Below are 18,143 nucleotides of genomic sequence, written 5' to 3' on the forward strand. Positions count from 1 at the left end.
CACTGGTTTTAGTTGCTAATTTAATTAATCTTCTTCTCTCACAGTCTTGGTACTTCAGGAAAGTACTGATGCTGACACAATTATGTGAGGTTTTGGTTGCACCAAGTAACTAAACACCATGGCTGAAAATGCTTTTTTAAAATTTTCTGATATGCTTTGGAAACAATGGAAGGACACATTATGATTTATGTTTCACACTTTCAGTATTTATAGGTTTCAAAGCTCTATAACATCATTTTATGACGTTGCTCTTTCATTTCTCAGTCTGCACTGACCTTTCGTCATGAAGCCTGTCTAGAGGTTTCTTTCTTATCAGCTGCCTTTTGGCTGACACTTGGCTCTGTTAAAGCTTCGAGGTGTGCTTCCTCTTCACATCAGTATCTTATGGTAAATGAGATCGCACGCTCGGGTGCTGCAGGGTTAATTTTTTCTAAAGGCAGGGCGAGAGCAAACAAGAGGAAAGCGCAGTCCTCCTCTGCTGTCATCCAGGGCTAATAGTGCTAAATCCCCGAAGACGAGACATGAATAATATTTCTTTGTTCAGTTACCGTTTCTGCTCCTCCTCTGCTATAAGCTGCAAAAGTCTGGAGCACCTTTTTGTTTAGCATTTTCAGGTTGCTGATTTGTCCAGTTGTCTCTTTAGTTTTTGAATTTTTGTTCAAAAGCAAACATGATATACATGTTTTGGATATACATCGAAAACATGTATATCAAACATGTTGTTGATATACTGTACATGTTTTCGATGTAGAGCACCTTGGATTGGGTCTCCTGAACTCAATGTCAGCATAAATGAGGTGAATTTATGTATTTGCCAGGCAGGATATCTAAGTCTATGATCTCTTCATTTTTAAAGATTTTTGACTTTAAAGACAGTCTAGCATTGAATCTCTGCAATCATAACCTGACAGCTTAGTGTCGCTTAAAAAGTGTAATTATTATTTACCTTAGTGATGCTTTGCAAGGCTGGTTAGTTTTACACACTGTTCTTATAGCCTGCAGAAGTGATGGGCATTTATCATATTGTTTCTCTTTTATAGTCAAATATTTATTATCATGACATGATCAAGTTCTATGTCCGTGTTGCCCAACCCTGGACTCCAGCCATGACATCATTTTAAGTTAAGTTTTAGCAGAATTTTTAATTTGATACTTTTTACTGAATCATTTAAGTTCAACTTAAATTCTACATTAGCCTTTTTTAAATTATTTTAAATATACCTTATTGATAGGTTTTATGTTATTTGTTTAATCTGATTGTATTGGTGTTGAATTTTAGACTGCATCAAATAAAATCACAATGGACTGAACTGAATTAAATCCAACTATGATATAACATAAACACTTTTGTAGTAAAGTACATTGAAATTCTTTTTGTTGTGTTTAAAAACCACTTAAACATGTTTATCAAGGGATTCATGTGATGGTTTAAAGCTAACACACTGACATATAGTCGATGGATTTACCTGCTCTTCTTGGTGAACTAAATGTCATTTTCTTTGACCTGAAGCAATAACATTCAAATCTAATGTCCATAGAAGAGACTAACTTGTCTCACAAACAAACCCAAAACATCTTTCTAAAGTCACCTAAAGAGGAGCAACGTTTGGTTACAAAGCATCTGCGCCTCAGACCCCCGTTTCACCACGTTTCATCAACAAACCTGAAGTTGTTCCCTGCAGGAGAGTCTCCCCCGCACACAAACACACAGAACAACCCCAGCACAGCTGATGTAAAACCTGAAGAGTCAATGATAACGATAGACCGGTTCTAGGAACGGGTCATAAAATGTCCACAAACACACCGCCTGGAGCATGACCTCTGTCATGCTGGTCCAGCTACATCCTCATTTAGTCTTTAAACTGAGTTTGAATCCTACTGGTCAACTGCACAGCAACGTAAAGGTTGTGTTGATTCGCACGTTCAGATCGGGAGGCGCCCTGCGATCGCCTTGCTGTGCTGAGTGTGCCTTCTCTTCCCCAGGCTGATTCTGATGCAATATCCGCCAAGTAAGACTCAACCCTCTTGGTACCTGAGCTGAGGTGTGTGAGTGTGAGTGTGTGCGCTTTAAGCTCTACACACATTTATCTATGTAGCTGTGGCATGTTTTTACCTTCCAGTTTCAGAAAAAAAAACCAATAAAAATGCTCACTCTCATCCACAAAGCGACATGAACAGTCGCGTCAGAGTGTGACCCTCGTTCACCTCCAGTCAAACCGACCGCACCTTTCGGTTCCTGCTTAACCACCATATCTCCCCCCCCTCCACCCCCCTGCCCGGCATGCATTGTTTTTGAGACCTGCTGTCGTCTTGGCTCACAGCAGATTTGTTAAGAAGGTGATCATTACTCGTCCTATAGGAGCATACGGCCCATATGTGGAGGGAGCCGCCGCAGCAGATGGGTAAACTACATGGGAAGCTGGGTAATTACAGCCCGATGACACCCAGATGCCGCGTGTTGCATCGCTGGAGAATGCTGCATACCCAGAGCCGGCCCAGAGTCCGATGAGGCCCAGGAATGGGTTTTATTTGGGGGTTACATCAAGGCCACGTCAACTAAAGCTCACCACGGCTTACCTGCCATTTGTTTTGTTTGTGCTCGGTCATTTTTGTTTTCTGCTAACGACAAATTCATTTTAAATAAGCAATAGCATTAGTTGCTTCACATGCTCCGTCACGAACGTCTCTTTTTTTCACAAAGTATTTTAATAAAGCTTCACTGAGCACGTTTGACACTCCAAATTTCTTAAAACATAATGAGATAGTCAGAAGGTTCAGATGAGGGAAAGTCTGAACAGCATGGAGTAGCTTTAGGTATTTCACCAGTTACACTTTGCTTCCCTATTGTGCCACAATGAATGTATTAACAAGTGGATTCACAAAGCTGCTTGGCAAAGTGATTAAACGTGAAAACCTAATTGTTTAGAGGAGCCTTTAGGTGTCTTAGTGTGTTGAATGTTAAATGATGTGGGAGTTGAGGCTCATCTGCTCTCTGACAATCACATTTGGTGAAAATGTGCTGGATGCAGGAAGACTTTTGGAGGAAGGGCCAAAATAAATGTTGTGTTTACAAGCAACCATTAAAAAAAAAAACACGGTAACTCAATCATTTATTCCCAAACCGATAAATGTGCATGAAATATTTTCCCATCTAAATCACATGGAGGAAAACAAATTAAGTTTGTTCTATATTATGAGCAACTACTCCCACTTAGTTGAGGTTTAAAACATATTTTAAATATTTGGAGAAGAAATAATCACTGTTGGTTTTACTTTCAAATGAAGCCTTTTCATAATACAAACATAAAAGGTGCATCTTGGTAACCCTGGTAACCAAAGGTCAGCAAAATCTACTTTCACCTCAAGCCGCTCTCATCCCAAAATGAAATGTTTGTTTCAAAAAGTTCTGTTCAAACTTTTGGTTTTAGTTGGATTAAAACTTTAAAATGCTTTTTTTTTTTTTTACCATGACTAACATTTCCTCACCTCATTGTAATTGCACCATTTTTTTTTTTTTTTTTTTTTGCTGATTATGATGAGTTTGATGATTCCTGTGGATTTTCCTTTTGCTGTAGTGAACAAAACGTTTTGTCAAAAACGAAGTTTTGCATCTGGGGGTTAATATGAAAAAACAACAACAACAAAAAACAAACAAAGTCAGGAAGGAAGGGGCATGAGCATGGCAAAGCAGCCTTGTCTCCTGCAGCTGATCCAGCTGCATCCCAGCGAATGCAAAGTTATTTGCATAGGAAAATATCAGGGATGCTTTCAGGAGACGGTGCGTCGTGTTTCCTCATCATTCAAGATTTATGCGTTTTCATTCTGTTCTGTGCTCCTGAGAGCATGGATTATAAATACAGGGTTACATCATGCTGACATGCAGTTCTAGACTTGATGTTGCTTTTGTGCTACAAAATTAATTGTTATAGACTTCAAAATATATATATATATATATATATATATATATATATATATATATATATATATATATATATATAAAATACAGAAAGTGAATGAAAAAAAAAGTTTTAGTTGAATTTATTTTGTTTATTACTTCAAACATATCCACATTCAAACACCATGATGCATCTTCAGATAACTATTTAGATATTAGAATGCCCTGGAAATATTATGAAAGTCACCTCTTGTTGCCATGGCGTCCTAATTTTAGGAATATCCATGTTTTGCTCTGTTGCCACAGCTCTCCTGTCATGCAGCCTGACTGATTTGCCTCCTATGCAAATGTCAACTGAAGACTGAAGTCGCCGGGAAGAATCAGAACAGCCAACAGGAAGAGGAAAAAAAATCCTTTTAGGTAAAAGGAAATGTTTGTTCACATGGCAAAATGGAGGCTTCAAAAGTAATGGTTTGCCTCACTTTGTTTTGCAAATGTCAATCAAATGATGTTAAATTACTGACCAGAAGCTTTTGTCAGTGGCGCACCCAGATCCTTTGTACAACTTTGGATTTAACTAAATAGCATCCACCACCTGTGTTAAGTTATTCCTTCTTAATAACATTGAGCATGTAGGATTATCAGTGTTAGTAGAGCAGGGCTTGGGTTTCTAGTTGTCGTTTAATTTAATTTCTCTGTTCATTTCCTTGTTCTTTACAAAATGTTGGTTTTGACTTTTCGTTTTGGTGTGCCACCTCAGTATTAGTGACACCTTCTGAAAACTAGAGGCATCCCTACCTGAGTTAAAAGAACCAGATCAACATCCAGCCACCAGCAGCGTCTTCATTCAAATAAAATTCAACATTTATGCTCAACATGTTCAAGATTTCCGGGTTTTTTTTCTTGTTTTTTGCAACAAACATGATTCTCGTTTTAAATATTGAAAAAAAGAAAAGAAAAAGTCCAAAACACGACGGACATTCACCGATTTCTTTATCTCTTCCAAGTTCACACCCTCAAAGCCAAAATACATTACATTTTGAGTTAATCTTGGTCAATATTTTTACAATTTGTGAAAAATTCACCTTTGGACACTAAGGTTTACTGCAGTGAATGTATTTTACTGTGAAAGTATATAGTTAAATGTGGGCTGAAAACATCAGCCTTACCAAGTGAGCAGCATCTGGTGCAAAGCAATTTGACCTGCCTTTGTTCTTGAATTGTGCAATACAAATAAACTTTACTTGATTTGCCTTAAAAAGTTAAATTTGAGGTAGATGTTCTTAAACTCCTGAAAATACTCTGGTCCTGAACAGCAAATAGATAGACAAGAAAGAAACCAAAGTCCAAAGAAAAAGCTTGTAAAAGCCTTCAGAAATCTTGCAGATAATTTGATTTTTTTTATTTCTTTTATGGATCTCCTGGGTGACAAACACCAGACGACATCATTATGCTTTTTAACGTATGGAATGTGCCCAAAAGACTAAATCGGATCAAAAAGATAGCAATTAAGATGCCTTACAAAGTCAAAAATCAACATCTGTCAGACACCAAGAGAAGGCATGAGTAATGGTCCTCCTTCAAAAATGTTCTCATCTGGTTTGACAAAATAACCAAATGATAATAATCTGTTACCAAAATAACCAACTGCTTTTAATTTTTCAACTTTGACCCGGGTCGGTTTGTTCAGACAGTCTGCACACAGAAAGGCAGCAAACATGGGAATTTTCAGATGGAGTGATGGTTGTTTTAAATGCAGAAGAGCTTTGTACCCTAAGGGGATATTAAAATGGTTATCATGACACTGCCTTGTAAAAGTTTTCATACTACTTCAACATTTTTATATTTTGTCGCGTTTGCAAGCACAATCCGTATTGTTCAAATAGGAATCTCAAAATTTGTTGCATGTGTTTATATGCAGGCACTACGGGTTTTCTCTATCTGCCAATGCAGCTGATATTTGCTTTGGTGATGATAACATTTGACAAAATGTAATGTTTATTTCTTGTTTCGTAATTGGTGACTGTATGATGTTTTCATGGGTAAAGCACTTTGAACTGCCTTGTTGCTGAAATGTGCTGTACAAATAAACGTGACTTGATTTGACTAGCTTTGCCTGTGTGTTTAGAGTCATACACACAAGCTGTGTTGATTTCTAAAGACTTGAACAATGGGTTCCTTCTTTCTCTTCAATAAGGGCCAGATATGTGAAGTGCAGGAGTAAATATAACCACAGATTCCCCTACGTAAGCTGTTCGTAGATTATTTTATAACCTAACTCCATTTGAAACGTTCTCCCTGACCTGTGTCCTGGTCTTCACGATGCTGTTTGGTCACTAACGTTCTACAAGGAACCTCTGAGGCTTCAATGGAACAGCTGCAGGGAGTTTGCAAGGGTAGTTGAATGCAAATGCACGCCGCATTTAAAAAAAAAAAAAATTTGTAAAAAATGTTAAAAACCATCGTGTCGTTTCTCTTCCATAAGTGAATTTTTGCTCTACTTTGTGTCGGACTCACATAAAATCCCAGCACAAGACGTTGGCGTCTGCTGTCGCAACGTGACAGAGTGAAAGAAAGTTCAAGCGGTGCGAATACTTTTGCAAAGTGCTGTAGGTCAGACAGAGGGATTATTATTATGTGCGTATGCGATGAAAGCCCTAGAGATACCACAGAGATCTTGAGAATAAACATACAGTTATGGTCACATGAATAAAAGCGAGCATATTGTTAAATGATGATAATAACAGCAACAATCAGTGGGGAGATGGCTTGTATTCACACTTACATACACACACACCTTCCTTTGAAGTATATGTGTGTGTGTATGTTGGTGTGCTCTCTGTCTGCGGTCCCCTCCCACATGAATAGAGCCCAGGCCCTGTGCAGTCGACAGCTGTCTCCTTTGAACGCCCAAAGACAAAAAGCCTTAAATCCAGCGACCTCCCCTCTTTCATGTGTTCACCTGATACCACGATTCCTCGCCTTACTGTTACTCTGTTCGGCTCCGTAGCTCCAGGCCGCAGCTCGTTGCCGCAGCTCGTTGCCACTCTGTATAGTCCAGGGATCCGTAAATAGTTTCAAAAGGGCATTTCATGCAGATTGACAGCTAAATGGCGATTAAGATAAAATGATGGCATGCCATGCAGAACTCATCAAGACAGCGTCCTGTGGAAAAAGTCTTGAATTTCTTCAAACTTTACTTCCAAGGCCATCATTCTTGTAAAGACTCATTTAGAAATGATTGGACGCTTTTGCACGGAGCGATTTTTCAATGAGATTTATGGAAGGCGTAGTTGACAGCAACAGTATACCATCCAGTTAGTTGGATGAGAAAAAGGAGTAATGTGTCTTCTTACGATAAATTCAGCTCTCATTGCAGCTGTCTAATCTCACACTGAAATTTTCATACAAATACAATCTTTAATTTGGGGGACCGGATGTTAACGTTTTTTTTAAAAACAGAAACGTAATAAATATAACTGCACTTCAAAGACCCAATTTTACCAAGTACTTCTGGTCTAGTTTCTAGTGCAAATGTCTTAGTACACTTTAAATAAGACAAAACTAACTTACAGATAACTTTTCAGCAAGATATAGGAGCTTGTTTTAAGTCAATAATTCCTTAATATTGGGGGGGAAAAAAACTTGTTCCATTGGCAGATAAATTCATTTATATCAAGACATTTTGGTCGAGAACTTTTTATGTGTGAAATAATCTCTCAGTGGGTCTAGAACTTTTTCATCAAAATTAAGGAATTGACTCAAACTCCTATATCTTACTGAAAAGTCAATTCTAAGTTAGTTTTGTTTTATTTCAAGTGCACTAAGATATTTGCACTGGAAATTAGACCAAATTTCCTGGCAAGATTTTGTGTTTTTGCAGTGTGAATTTATCTTATTAAATTAAGACTAAACATGGCAGAGCTATATAATATTACTACATAAAGCTAATTTTTAAAGTTTAATCAGTAATACTTTTACAACAAATTTATGTGAGATTATGATTTCTTGGTTAATGTCAAGTTGTCATAACAAAGACATTTTGAATAATGTCAACTTTGTATTAAAAGGTTCATGATTTACCGAATGACACTTTATGACAACAGTCATAAATATTCATGAAGACTTACTCATGTTCATGGCAGGTGTTATGTCATGTTTATGACAGTGTCATGTCAGTCTTATTCACACCCCTTCAAATAAAGTGTTACCAAAAAATAACACCTTTTCTAGCCTACCATCACAAATGTAAACATGAAATACGTTAATCTCTCTTGGGATGTTAACTGGAGACATGTGGTTGCTCAACTACAGAATCAAGCTACGCTTATAACCCTCCTCAATCAGCTGTGCTTCATGGATAACTTTTTCAGTAATCTGAACATGACTGCATTGTTTTATAATTAGGATATAACTGAATCTAGTAGAAAACATTTCAGTGAGCTGAATAGATTATAAGAAAGAATCCAGGATTTTAGAAGAGCTGTACAAAGAAGAATAGTCAAAGATCCATTTGTGACCCTTTGTAACGACTAAGAGGATTGTCTGGACGGTCAACAGTGGCTGACAATTAGTATGGTAGTGGTGATTTGATATAAAACAAGAATTTCTTCACCTTTTTTCAGAATAAATGTACTCAAATTAAATATTGATTGTGAGATTATGCTGCTACAATGAATCCATTTTGAAACATTTTACATATCTTTTACAGGAGTGCCAATAAATGTGGAGGGTTCTTTGTCTAGAATATTTATCAGAACTTTTGTTTACCGTATTTTCCGCACTATAAGGCGCACCTTCAATAAATGGCCTATTTTAAAAACTTTTTTCATATATAAGGCGCAACGCATTATAAGGCGCATAGAATAGACGCTACGGTTACCACCGGCCCCTTATTGAACCAGTGACGTGCAGTCAGGAGAGGCAGGTGAGGCAGAACATCACCTGTCATCATGGAAAAATAATATATAATATAAAATTCTTTATATTGCTATTTTCACCCTGTGGTTTTGTACTATAAAGTATCTATTTTTTACTTAGCTTAACCAATTCTGATTAGTTTTTTTTCAAAATCGCTGGATTTTCGCATTTTCCCATTCAAATGCTCAGAAGTGAAGCCGGTGAGGCAGCAGCGAGCTGAGCCTCACCTGGGATTGATCAACCTCTCGCTAACTGCACTGGCTGCCATTATATGACAGCATGTTCGTCCTGTCTGTACGCCGGCAATAAAATGGCAAAGAAACATTTAATATATGGACTGATTTTCCATAATTTCGCTTATGTATATAATGTACAGTGTTTTTTTGTCACTAACTGTGTGTGTATCGTGTTTTGTGTGCGGAGGAGCGATCAGAAACGGCAGAGAACAGACTCGAGGTGAGGCAGGCAGGCAGTTCTCTTGCCTCACCGCTGGGGGCGCTCATGTTCCCAGATATTGTGACTGCACAATTGCAGAGTAAGACACAGTGAGCTAGCCATGGAGCTAGCCACACAGTAAATAAGTAAAGTACAGCGATATATTTGTTTTCTTCTCTCTTCCGACGTCAACATGAAATACTACATTTCTACACTTAAACAGTTTTCTAAAGTGGATTTTCAATTGAAGCAGGAGATGATAGCTAAAGGAAGAGCAACACCGGAGCTGAAAGTTTTACTTCAAAACAGTTTGATGATTCTCAAACGGAGTAGAAAAGACATGCCGAGGATAGACTTGGATGAACGGATATTTTTGTGCAGAATTAGGGGTGCATGGATTTCATTGATACGTAAAGGTAAGACAGCAATAAGATGTTTTTTGTTTACTTTTTTAATTAAATGTGCGTTTTGTGGGCTACAGTTAATGTTTAAATAATTCAGTAAAGTAGAAGCGGTAGCTATAGCTACCACTGCAATTATTTAAATTAAGCATTAAGCCTAAAACATTTGTTGTTCTGTGTGCAAAATTCTTGAATGTTTGTTGGTGTTAAATCCTAAAACATGAAGCGACATTGTTGTCAGTTGCTATGGCAACGAGTCTGCGTAGCTTGGCTAATACAGATCACTTTGCTGTGGATCATAGCACGAAATGAATACCTACATTTTTAAGTTCCACTGAGTTCACCCGGGATCGACCGGCTATGGATGACATGTAAATGCCCCTTTTTGCCCCCAGCGTTGTATGCATGCACGAAATTTCCATAACATGGATGGTGTCTAAGTCATAAGTCAAGTGCCTCACCAGCAATGAACCTCACCGCACGTCACTGTATTGAACCTATATGGGACAAGGGTCTCCTAGTACTTGGCTGCAACTGTATCGATGGCAGCTCTTCTTCTATTCAGTGTTTGTTAGCTTCTGTTAGCTTCTTGGCGCAGCTCCGTTCTCCTGCTACTGGTAGCTAAAATCACGATACCCTCACTGAGTATCCCTCTGAAAAATGAACCAATTTAAATAAAGAAATCAAGAAATCCCTCCATGGGTGATACCACGATAGAGAGCGTTCATTTTATAGCGTTAACACCGGTGCTGTAAGTGGTCCGGTATGAAACGGGAGTGATAGAACAACACAGCGCTTTTAAATTTCAATAATCAGAATGCAGAAATTGTTTCCGTTGTTTTAAAAGGTTTATGTCAGTCTGCCTTTTCCTCATCGATACGCTTCCCGACCGCCCTGCACCTTAGGGGCTAAAAAAAAAGACGCGCACATTGCGCAAAACTCTGAAACAGGAGAAGCGGGACATAAAACGAAGCGACGAACTAGATGTGAATTATGGCATAAAAACAGAGAATCCGACGCTGAACAGTGACAAATCAACACATGATGTGAAACACATGGCAAATAGGCGGCGCAGCAGGTGATGAGATTACTGATGGTCAATAAACGATAAAATAAATTTAGCAACAGGAAAGAAACTAAAGTGGACATAGCAATAAACCAAGAGAGGATAATACTAATCAAATGAAACTAAATGGAAATGAATGAAGAATAAAATGCAAGAATAAACTAAGAAACTAAAGTAAATACAGAGGAATAAACTGGTATGGCAAGACCTTTCGAGCAATAATTAATACAGAGGACTGTATGGCAAGAATAAACAGACACTATTTCCAGATAAAAGGTAAAATAATATTGTTGAAATGTCATGGGTTTATTGAGACCACATCTAGTACTGAGAATAAATATATCTTACAGACCATAACAGTAAAGAACTTATCACTTATTTATGTTTTTAATTAGATTTGATATATTTATTTCTTCAATATTATTTGTTAACACTGTACTAGACGGTCGGTATTCATGTCTATTGATAGGTCAGTCAAACTTTATTAACAAACCAGCGTTCTGACAACTATCCCAGCATACACCGCGTGCTTCTTCTTCTACGGGGAAAATGAAGTCGGCGGCTGCTTACCGTAGTTGCTAGACCTGTTGTGGCTCAATATTGATCCATATATAAGGCGCACCGGATTATAAGACGCACTGTCGGCTTTTGAGGAAATTGAAGGTTTTTAGGTGCGCCCAGGGGTGAAAGTAGTTTTAGATTCTTGGGGGTACTATGACAAAAAAAAACAAAAAAACATACATACATACATACATACATACATACATACATACATACATACATACATACATACATACATACATACATACATACATACATACATACATACATACATACATACATACATACATTGCTTCTTTGTTGGCGTTGGAGTTTCTGTGCTGATTAATTGTTTTGCGAAGCAATAAAAGCTGGTAGCTCTTGAGTTGCTACAAAATAAAGCTGTATTTCTCTCAGCCCACTGACTGCAATGTTGACACCTTGAGATGCTATGAGACCTAAATTCTGAACATCATGGCATGAAGTGCATCCCAGCTTTCCATGTCTGGCATATAACCATTAATTTTAGCTTTTAAAATGGTTCTATTGATCCTGTGTCCAGATAGAGGGATAATCAGTAGCCCAGCATCATGACCTGTTTGTTCTGAAGATCCTGCAGCTTCCACTTCTCTTCCTAACATGGCGCCTCCTCACCCTGACTCTCATACTGACAGGAGGAAATACAGAGCTCTGTTAGGTTAAAAGCTCATCTTCTGAAGTTGGGATATTTTTCCTCCAACAGGTTCCAAAGGAATCACCTCAAACCAGATGTTGGACTGGATTTTATTTCACTATCATTTGTGAATGTTAGAGCCTCATTTTCAACAGTGGAGCTATAAAGGTTGAAAAAGGTTATCATTTTGGAGAAAGTCTCATCAACATCAATATTTCCACTAAATCAGAGGCAAAAAACAAAATTGTTTGATGAAGTTAAGCCCAAACTATTTTTTTTATATCCTCCTGACTACCAGGAAAAAAAATATTGTCCAATCACCATTTTTTTTAAATCCCACAGTTTTTGTAAGGTAATAAAAGGTTTTATGCACTTACTTTGTCTCTTCCCATAAAATGTGTTATTAATGATAAATGCCATTTTTATGAATTAGAAAAAGGTACAAAAGTCCCACCCCTTCACATGTGGTATCATTGAAAAGCCCTAAATGTCCTCTCCAGATACCAAAAGGAAATAATTCAGTAGAATGCAGGGGGTGGTAAATATTCAAGTTTAGAAATGTCCTCTACAGAAGACAAAAATGAACTACTGGTAGTCAGGAGGATATTAGACAATTAATTTAATTTCACATAATTATCGCGGTAGAAGCCATTTGTTTGATAAATACTTAATGAAAAATATATATATATATGTTTGATGTTTGTTGTGACGTATACTCACAAAGAACGAGGTAATTAGTTCAAGTTTGTCGTTTATTGAACGTTCAGAAACTACGGCGGCTGTGATGCGCAAAGACAAAGATAAAACAACCCGAACAGGTCTTGTCAACTCAAAACCACTCGCACCTTTTTACTCTCCGTCTCTCTCTGTCATTTAAGCACACCCGTTGCCATGGCAACCTCCTGCGCTCCACAAGACGACCCGAGATTACATTAAAAATATAACATTCAGTCTGTTACGATATTAGGCTTGGAGGCTTGATATTTATTTTGCGATTGTAATAGAGTAGTTTATTGCCCTCCCTCCAGTGCTGCTCTCAGCCTCCTGGCTGCGTTCAGTTTGTCACCTAATGCCGAGATCGACTCAAAACCTTCCGCGATCGACGTGTTGCAGCCCTGCTCTAGAAAAGCACGAACAGTTAAGAAACAATATGAAATGAGAATAAAGGTATTCATTAAGTGATTAAGTCGTTTCAGATTGTTCTTGAAAAACTAATCAGTCACGGCTGATTAGTGTGCGAACTCACAGCTGCACAGTGAACCCGTTCATGTTTTACAGCAGATAGCGGCTCCCCTCTCTTGCAGGTACTGCGTACCCCCGCTAAATCTTTTAGGGGTACGCAGTACCCTGCCGTACCCCCTTACTTTCACCCCTGGGTGTGCCTTATAGTGCGGAAAATACGGTACTTAAAACATAGCAACATGTGCTGTTGTTGCTACAATTTAACAAGTATTGGCTTGTTTTTTTATCCCTCTTCCTTAAGTGAATTAATCTAAATGCTCAGAAGAAAAGGTTTCAATTTGGCTCAGGTTACAAAGTGGCACCCAAGCAGATCTGATTTCGGTACCTCCCATGCCCCTCACTCGCTCTGACTAAAAAGCACCACAGATGAAAGCTAAAAATAGGGCCGTATGTTTGGAAGAAGATCCGGGAGTCTTGGAAGTGTGTGCGATAACCTAGGCGGTCTGCCCTCTGTGTGTCCGTCTGCCTCCCATTCACAGAGGGTAATTAGAAAATCTTCAAGGCAGGAGCTACTTGGCTTTGTGTATCTAAGTGTGTGTGTGTGTGTGCAGTTTGTGCATGAGGAGGCAGAGGTCCAATACTGTACCAGGCAAAGGTTTCCACCAAATCGTTCTTGCATAACTCAGTGAGCGATAACACCGGTGCATTCCTCTCAACACATATCACAGCTGGCAGCATCTTTGCTTCACTTTTTCCCAGCCCTCTTTTCCAATGCGGTCCATCTTAGCTGGAGAGCATAAGGGTCCCACTGTGAGGGGCCACAGGAATTAAGCTGCCACTTTGGAGGATTCCCTCTGTGCTGCTTTGTTTAGCGGAGATGAAGAGATCTGGGGGATCGTCGGGGCTGCAGGTTACCGCGTTCATCAGGAGGTAGGTCAGCGGGGGTTGCAGCTGCAGGTGTTCCTGTGTCTACTGAAAACCTTCCAGTCTGATTTGAAACAGTCTGTGGAGACATTTCTCCCAGAGACTCTGTTTCTACTGAAACTTTCTTCTGCTTAAACTTTTAGTGGCTGCTCCCGTCTTAAAAAATAGATCATACTGCTGAATTTGATCATTTTAGGCTTTTTCTTGGCAAAATTAAAGTGTTTTCATTCAAACTTTGTTTAATGTGAGGGTGTTGTCACGGCTGATAGTCCAGTAGACTCGGTTCAGTTGGGGACCAAAACTGCCACGTTTGTTACATTTTCAGCTGATGTGGTTCGCTTTCACACTCGACTAGTGTCAAATGACCCAAACCCTTTGAAGAACCTGTTCCTCCACTCGCCTGTGGTGGCGCTGCACCGAGAGCCACTGAAAGAAATGACTCGAAAACTTCTGAAGAAGACCCTGAGCGCTTCCTTGTTCACAAAACATAAACAAAAATGTGGTAGCATCCGATTTTTAGCAGTTATAGGATTTCTCTTTTCTCTTTGGAAAAAGACCCTCCCCCCCCCGTAAAATTTCTCTCGCTAGAGCTAGTCTCCTTTGTTTTGATTGTATTTACCCAGAATGCCCTGCGCAATAGTCTGCTTTCTGCTTTTGGAACAGTTTCCGGTCCACTTGGCGTTCACATATGCATTCGAATTGCACCAGAGTTCGCTTCAACCAAACCGATGTCTAGGTTTTTTAACTGACCACAGCTCGCTTTTGTGATCCGCATCAGAGTTTTATTCACCCCTCCCCAGACAAATCAGACTGTCTAGACAAACGGACTAAAGTTCGATTAAAAGGGCTAAACAGTGTCATCCTGCACAATGAGATAATAGATTGTATAAACATGGATATGCAGGGTGCACAGGCCATAAAACACCACCATCAAGCAGTGTATATACACTCCTGCTTGCCAAAACACAACCTTTAGCTGCACTCCCAATACTTCCTCAGCCATCACCCGATGAGCAGCTGGTCTCCATGGCTGCTGGCCTCCCATAGGCTCTCGCGGGAGAATATAACACCTCTCTGTTGGTTTCCGATTGGCTGAGAGCTCTGTATGAACCGCCGATCCCAGCGTCTGGAAAGTTGCAGTGTTTACAGAGTGGCGCCCTGATCCAAAGGGTGTGTTTAGAAGGTTGTAAAGCTCTGGCTGAGAGAGCCGAACGTGTTAATGTGTAGCTCTCCTCCTGTGGCGCGGCTGAGAGGCTGAGAGGCTGGGGTAATGTTTAGGCCTGTGGACTTTGCTACTTATTTCTTTCCTGATTCACACAAATGAGTCAAATGTGGCGATCATTTACCCACAGTGAGAGGCCAAGTGAACTCTTGAGGACAAACTCAGAGTTCTTCCAGGCTGAATTGGATGCAGGGTGAACAGAGGGGTGTGTGAAGTGTTTTAGAGTTTTCATCTTCACACTGACCTCCCTGGTTACGCAAGCTCAATGCTCTATTTATGCTGCCTGTGTAGCTCAAAGTGGATTTAATTTGTGTTTTTGCTCTTTCACACTTTTTCATAACAGTGTATTTTTGTTAAACAGAACTGTCCAAAAGCACTTAGTCATCCTTCTTTTTCTTATCTTCCAAAAAGTCAGATATACTTACTTTATAATGTTTTAAAGTGGTAATAATCAATCAATTATGCAGTATTAGTTGTATTCATTTTGGTAAGCATTGATACAAATAGTCATAAATATCATCTCGTTTGTTGGATCACAAGTATCTTTTGAAAATAACAATGTTTAAGCAGATATTAAACATACATCTCATTAAACGCACATTTCCTTTACTCTTTTTTTATTGGTCTGTTTAAATGTCTTGTTTTCATTTAATGAAAATAAAATGGAAGAAAGTCATAGTTAATAGAATTAAAAGCTTTCAAATATTCATCTGTGTTTAATTAATGTACATAATGTGTTCCTCTGAATTAAGTGGCCGTTTCATTGGTATCCTAATGTGATGAATGGGTTTGTAGATCTGTAAAATATGTAACAAGTTTTAAATAATCAACTGGAAAGTTTAAATTTATGGTGAAAAGCCCCAACCAATGGTGCCAGTTTAATTGAAAAGCAAACCAAAAAGACTATTTTGCTTTCAATGATTATTATAAAAAGCAAAACAAACCAAATAGTTGAGAAATATGCGGATATCCGATATGAGCTAATCGGTTCAGCTATCAGATCTCTGTAGCTGCTCTCTGGGTCCTGGCTCTTCTCTGGCCTCTGGTTCATCTCATTTGTGGTATTTGCTGTTTTTTTTTTGTTTACACCTCTCCAGTTGCAAACACTTCCACACATCAACTGGAACTTCTTCCTCCATTTCTGTGTACACATCCAGGAACACACACTCAAGTGTGTGTGTATGTGTGTATGCGTGTGGGTGTGTGTGTGCGTGTGTGTGTGTGTGTGTGTGTGTGTGTGTGTATGCGTGTGTGCGTGTGTGTGTGTGTGTGTGTGCGTGTGTGTGTGTGTGTGTGCGTGTGTGTGTGTGTGTGTGTATGTGTGTATGCGTGTGTGTGTGCGTGCACAGCAGATTCAACTACAGCAAAGAATGTGGCAGTTACAAAATTTAAATCAGTTGGGGTTTTATACAGTGCCTATGAAAACCTTTTTTTTAAAAAAGATTGTGTTGGCTCTAGTGATGTTTTATGAGAGTGGTCAGACAGAGAGGTAAAGAGAGAGGGCAAAGGTCATCAGGCCGGGACTTGAACCTGCGTCAGGGATTAAGGCCTCTGTATGTATGTTCTGATCTCTCTCAGCACCCTAATTTTCACCCTCTTGAACATTTCCCCCTTTTTATTGATATTAAAATTCAATCATGGTCAAAAAATTTATGGTGTTTGGACAAGAAATTTACAAAAAAATCCAAAGTAATGTCAAAGTGAAAACTGATTTCTACAGAATAATGACAATTAAATAAAAACTAAACATCCGAGAATAATTTTTATAAGCATTTTTATATTGCATGTTGCCTAATGTGGCAGCTATGAATGATTTGTGTATTAGTGTGTGATATTTTAAGTCATTTTTGTCATAGAAAAACATTTTGTAATTTTTTTCCCCATTATGACAAAAATAAAAGTGCACAAACTAGTTTTACAATTTAATCAACTCTTTAAATGAACATGCGACTCTGCAGGTTTGTTGCTGATCGAGCTCTGATGAAAGTTTTCATTTTACATTCAGCTTTGGAGTTGACAACATCATCTAACTCCAGCCAGTTGCTGCTGGTTTTTTTTTCACTTTTCAACCATGTTGTCACTTTTTGCCTACAGGCGTTTGGTTTAAATTTGGTTGCCCGTCTCTCTGAGGCTCTGTGCAGCAGGCTGCAGCCTTCATGACATGTCTGTGTTTGCATGTGTTTGGCTGCATGGTTGCCCATCAAAACAAAGCAGCAGCCCATGCATGGCGGGATTCAGCCATTCCTGATGGGAGATGACAGGGAGGCCGCTCTCTGAACAACACATCACTACTGTACAGCAAATTAAAGAGCCCTGACCAGTGAAACCGTCAGATCCACCAAACTGAGAGCTTAAGCTGTACAGATATGCTGGAAAATGAATGAATTTTCTAGCAATAATGAATAGGAAATCTTATTTTAAAAAGAATACGTTTGAGATTTGAGTGTAGGGTTGTAGCGCTTTTGTTGGAGATTTGTTTAGTTTTTCTGCTCACAGTTTAGCATATTATGAAGTATTTCTTCATATTTTGTCTCTTTTGACTATTTTGACTCTTTAAAATATCCACAATTCTTTTGGAGGATGAAGAATGTTTTGTCAGCATAAGGCAAAGTTTGTAAAGTGTAGTCATAGAAGAACTTATACTCTAACCAGAACTTCTTATTTTATGTCATGTTTCAACGGTTTGGCAAGGATGGAAAATATAACTTAATACTCAAGAGTTAATAAATTCAAAAGTTAGTTAAAGAGATCAATGCAGAAAGAAGGACTGGTGCTGTGACGTTTTATGAGAAGTTCAATGTCAGAGGACAGCTTCCTGCTTCCTGAACCAACAATGCATGTACTCACTCACTCACACTCACGCACGCACACACACACACACACAC

General features: G+C 38.8%; 2 protein-coding genes across 3 annotated transcripts in view; both read left to right on the forward strand.

Annotated features, from left to right (window-relative positions):
* mib2 (MIB E3 ubiquitin protein ligase 2) overlaps nucleotides 1–6,001 on the forward strand; it is a 64,683-nt gene extending 58,682 nt beyond the window's left edge. The window contains exons 20-21 of one of the 2 annotated variants that reach the window (XR_534020.3): nucleotides 4,202–4,315; nucleotides 4,656–6,001. The gene's annotated coding sequence lies outside the window, so the exon portion shown is untranslated. Of the gene's footprint in view, nucleotides 1–4,201 lie in introns of both variants that reach the window. The other variant, XM_081608763.1, reaches the window with a different exon arrangement.
* A 7,909-nt stretch (nucleotides 6,002–13,910) lies between these two features.
* Nucleotides 13,911–18,143, forward strand: part of ttll10 (tubulin tyrosine ligase-like family, member 10) — a 46,945-nt gene continuing 42,712 nt past the window's right edge. Inside the window, exon 1 of the mRNA XM_081608775.1 lies at nucleotides 13,911–14,042. The gene's annotated coding sequence lies outside the window, so the exon portion shown is untranslated. The remainder of the gene's footprint in view (nucleotides 14,043–18,143) is intronic.

The sequence above is a fragment of the Poecilia reticulata genome, chromosome 7 (assembly GCF_904066995.2).
Source record: "Poecilia reticulata chromosome 7, P_reticulata-male-v2, whole genome shotgun sequence".
NCBI classification, from domain to species: Eukaryota; Metazoa; Chordata; class Actinopteri; order Cyprinodontiformes; family Poeciliidae; genus Poecilia; species Poecilia reticulata.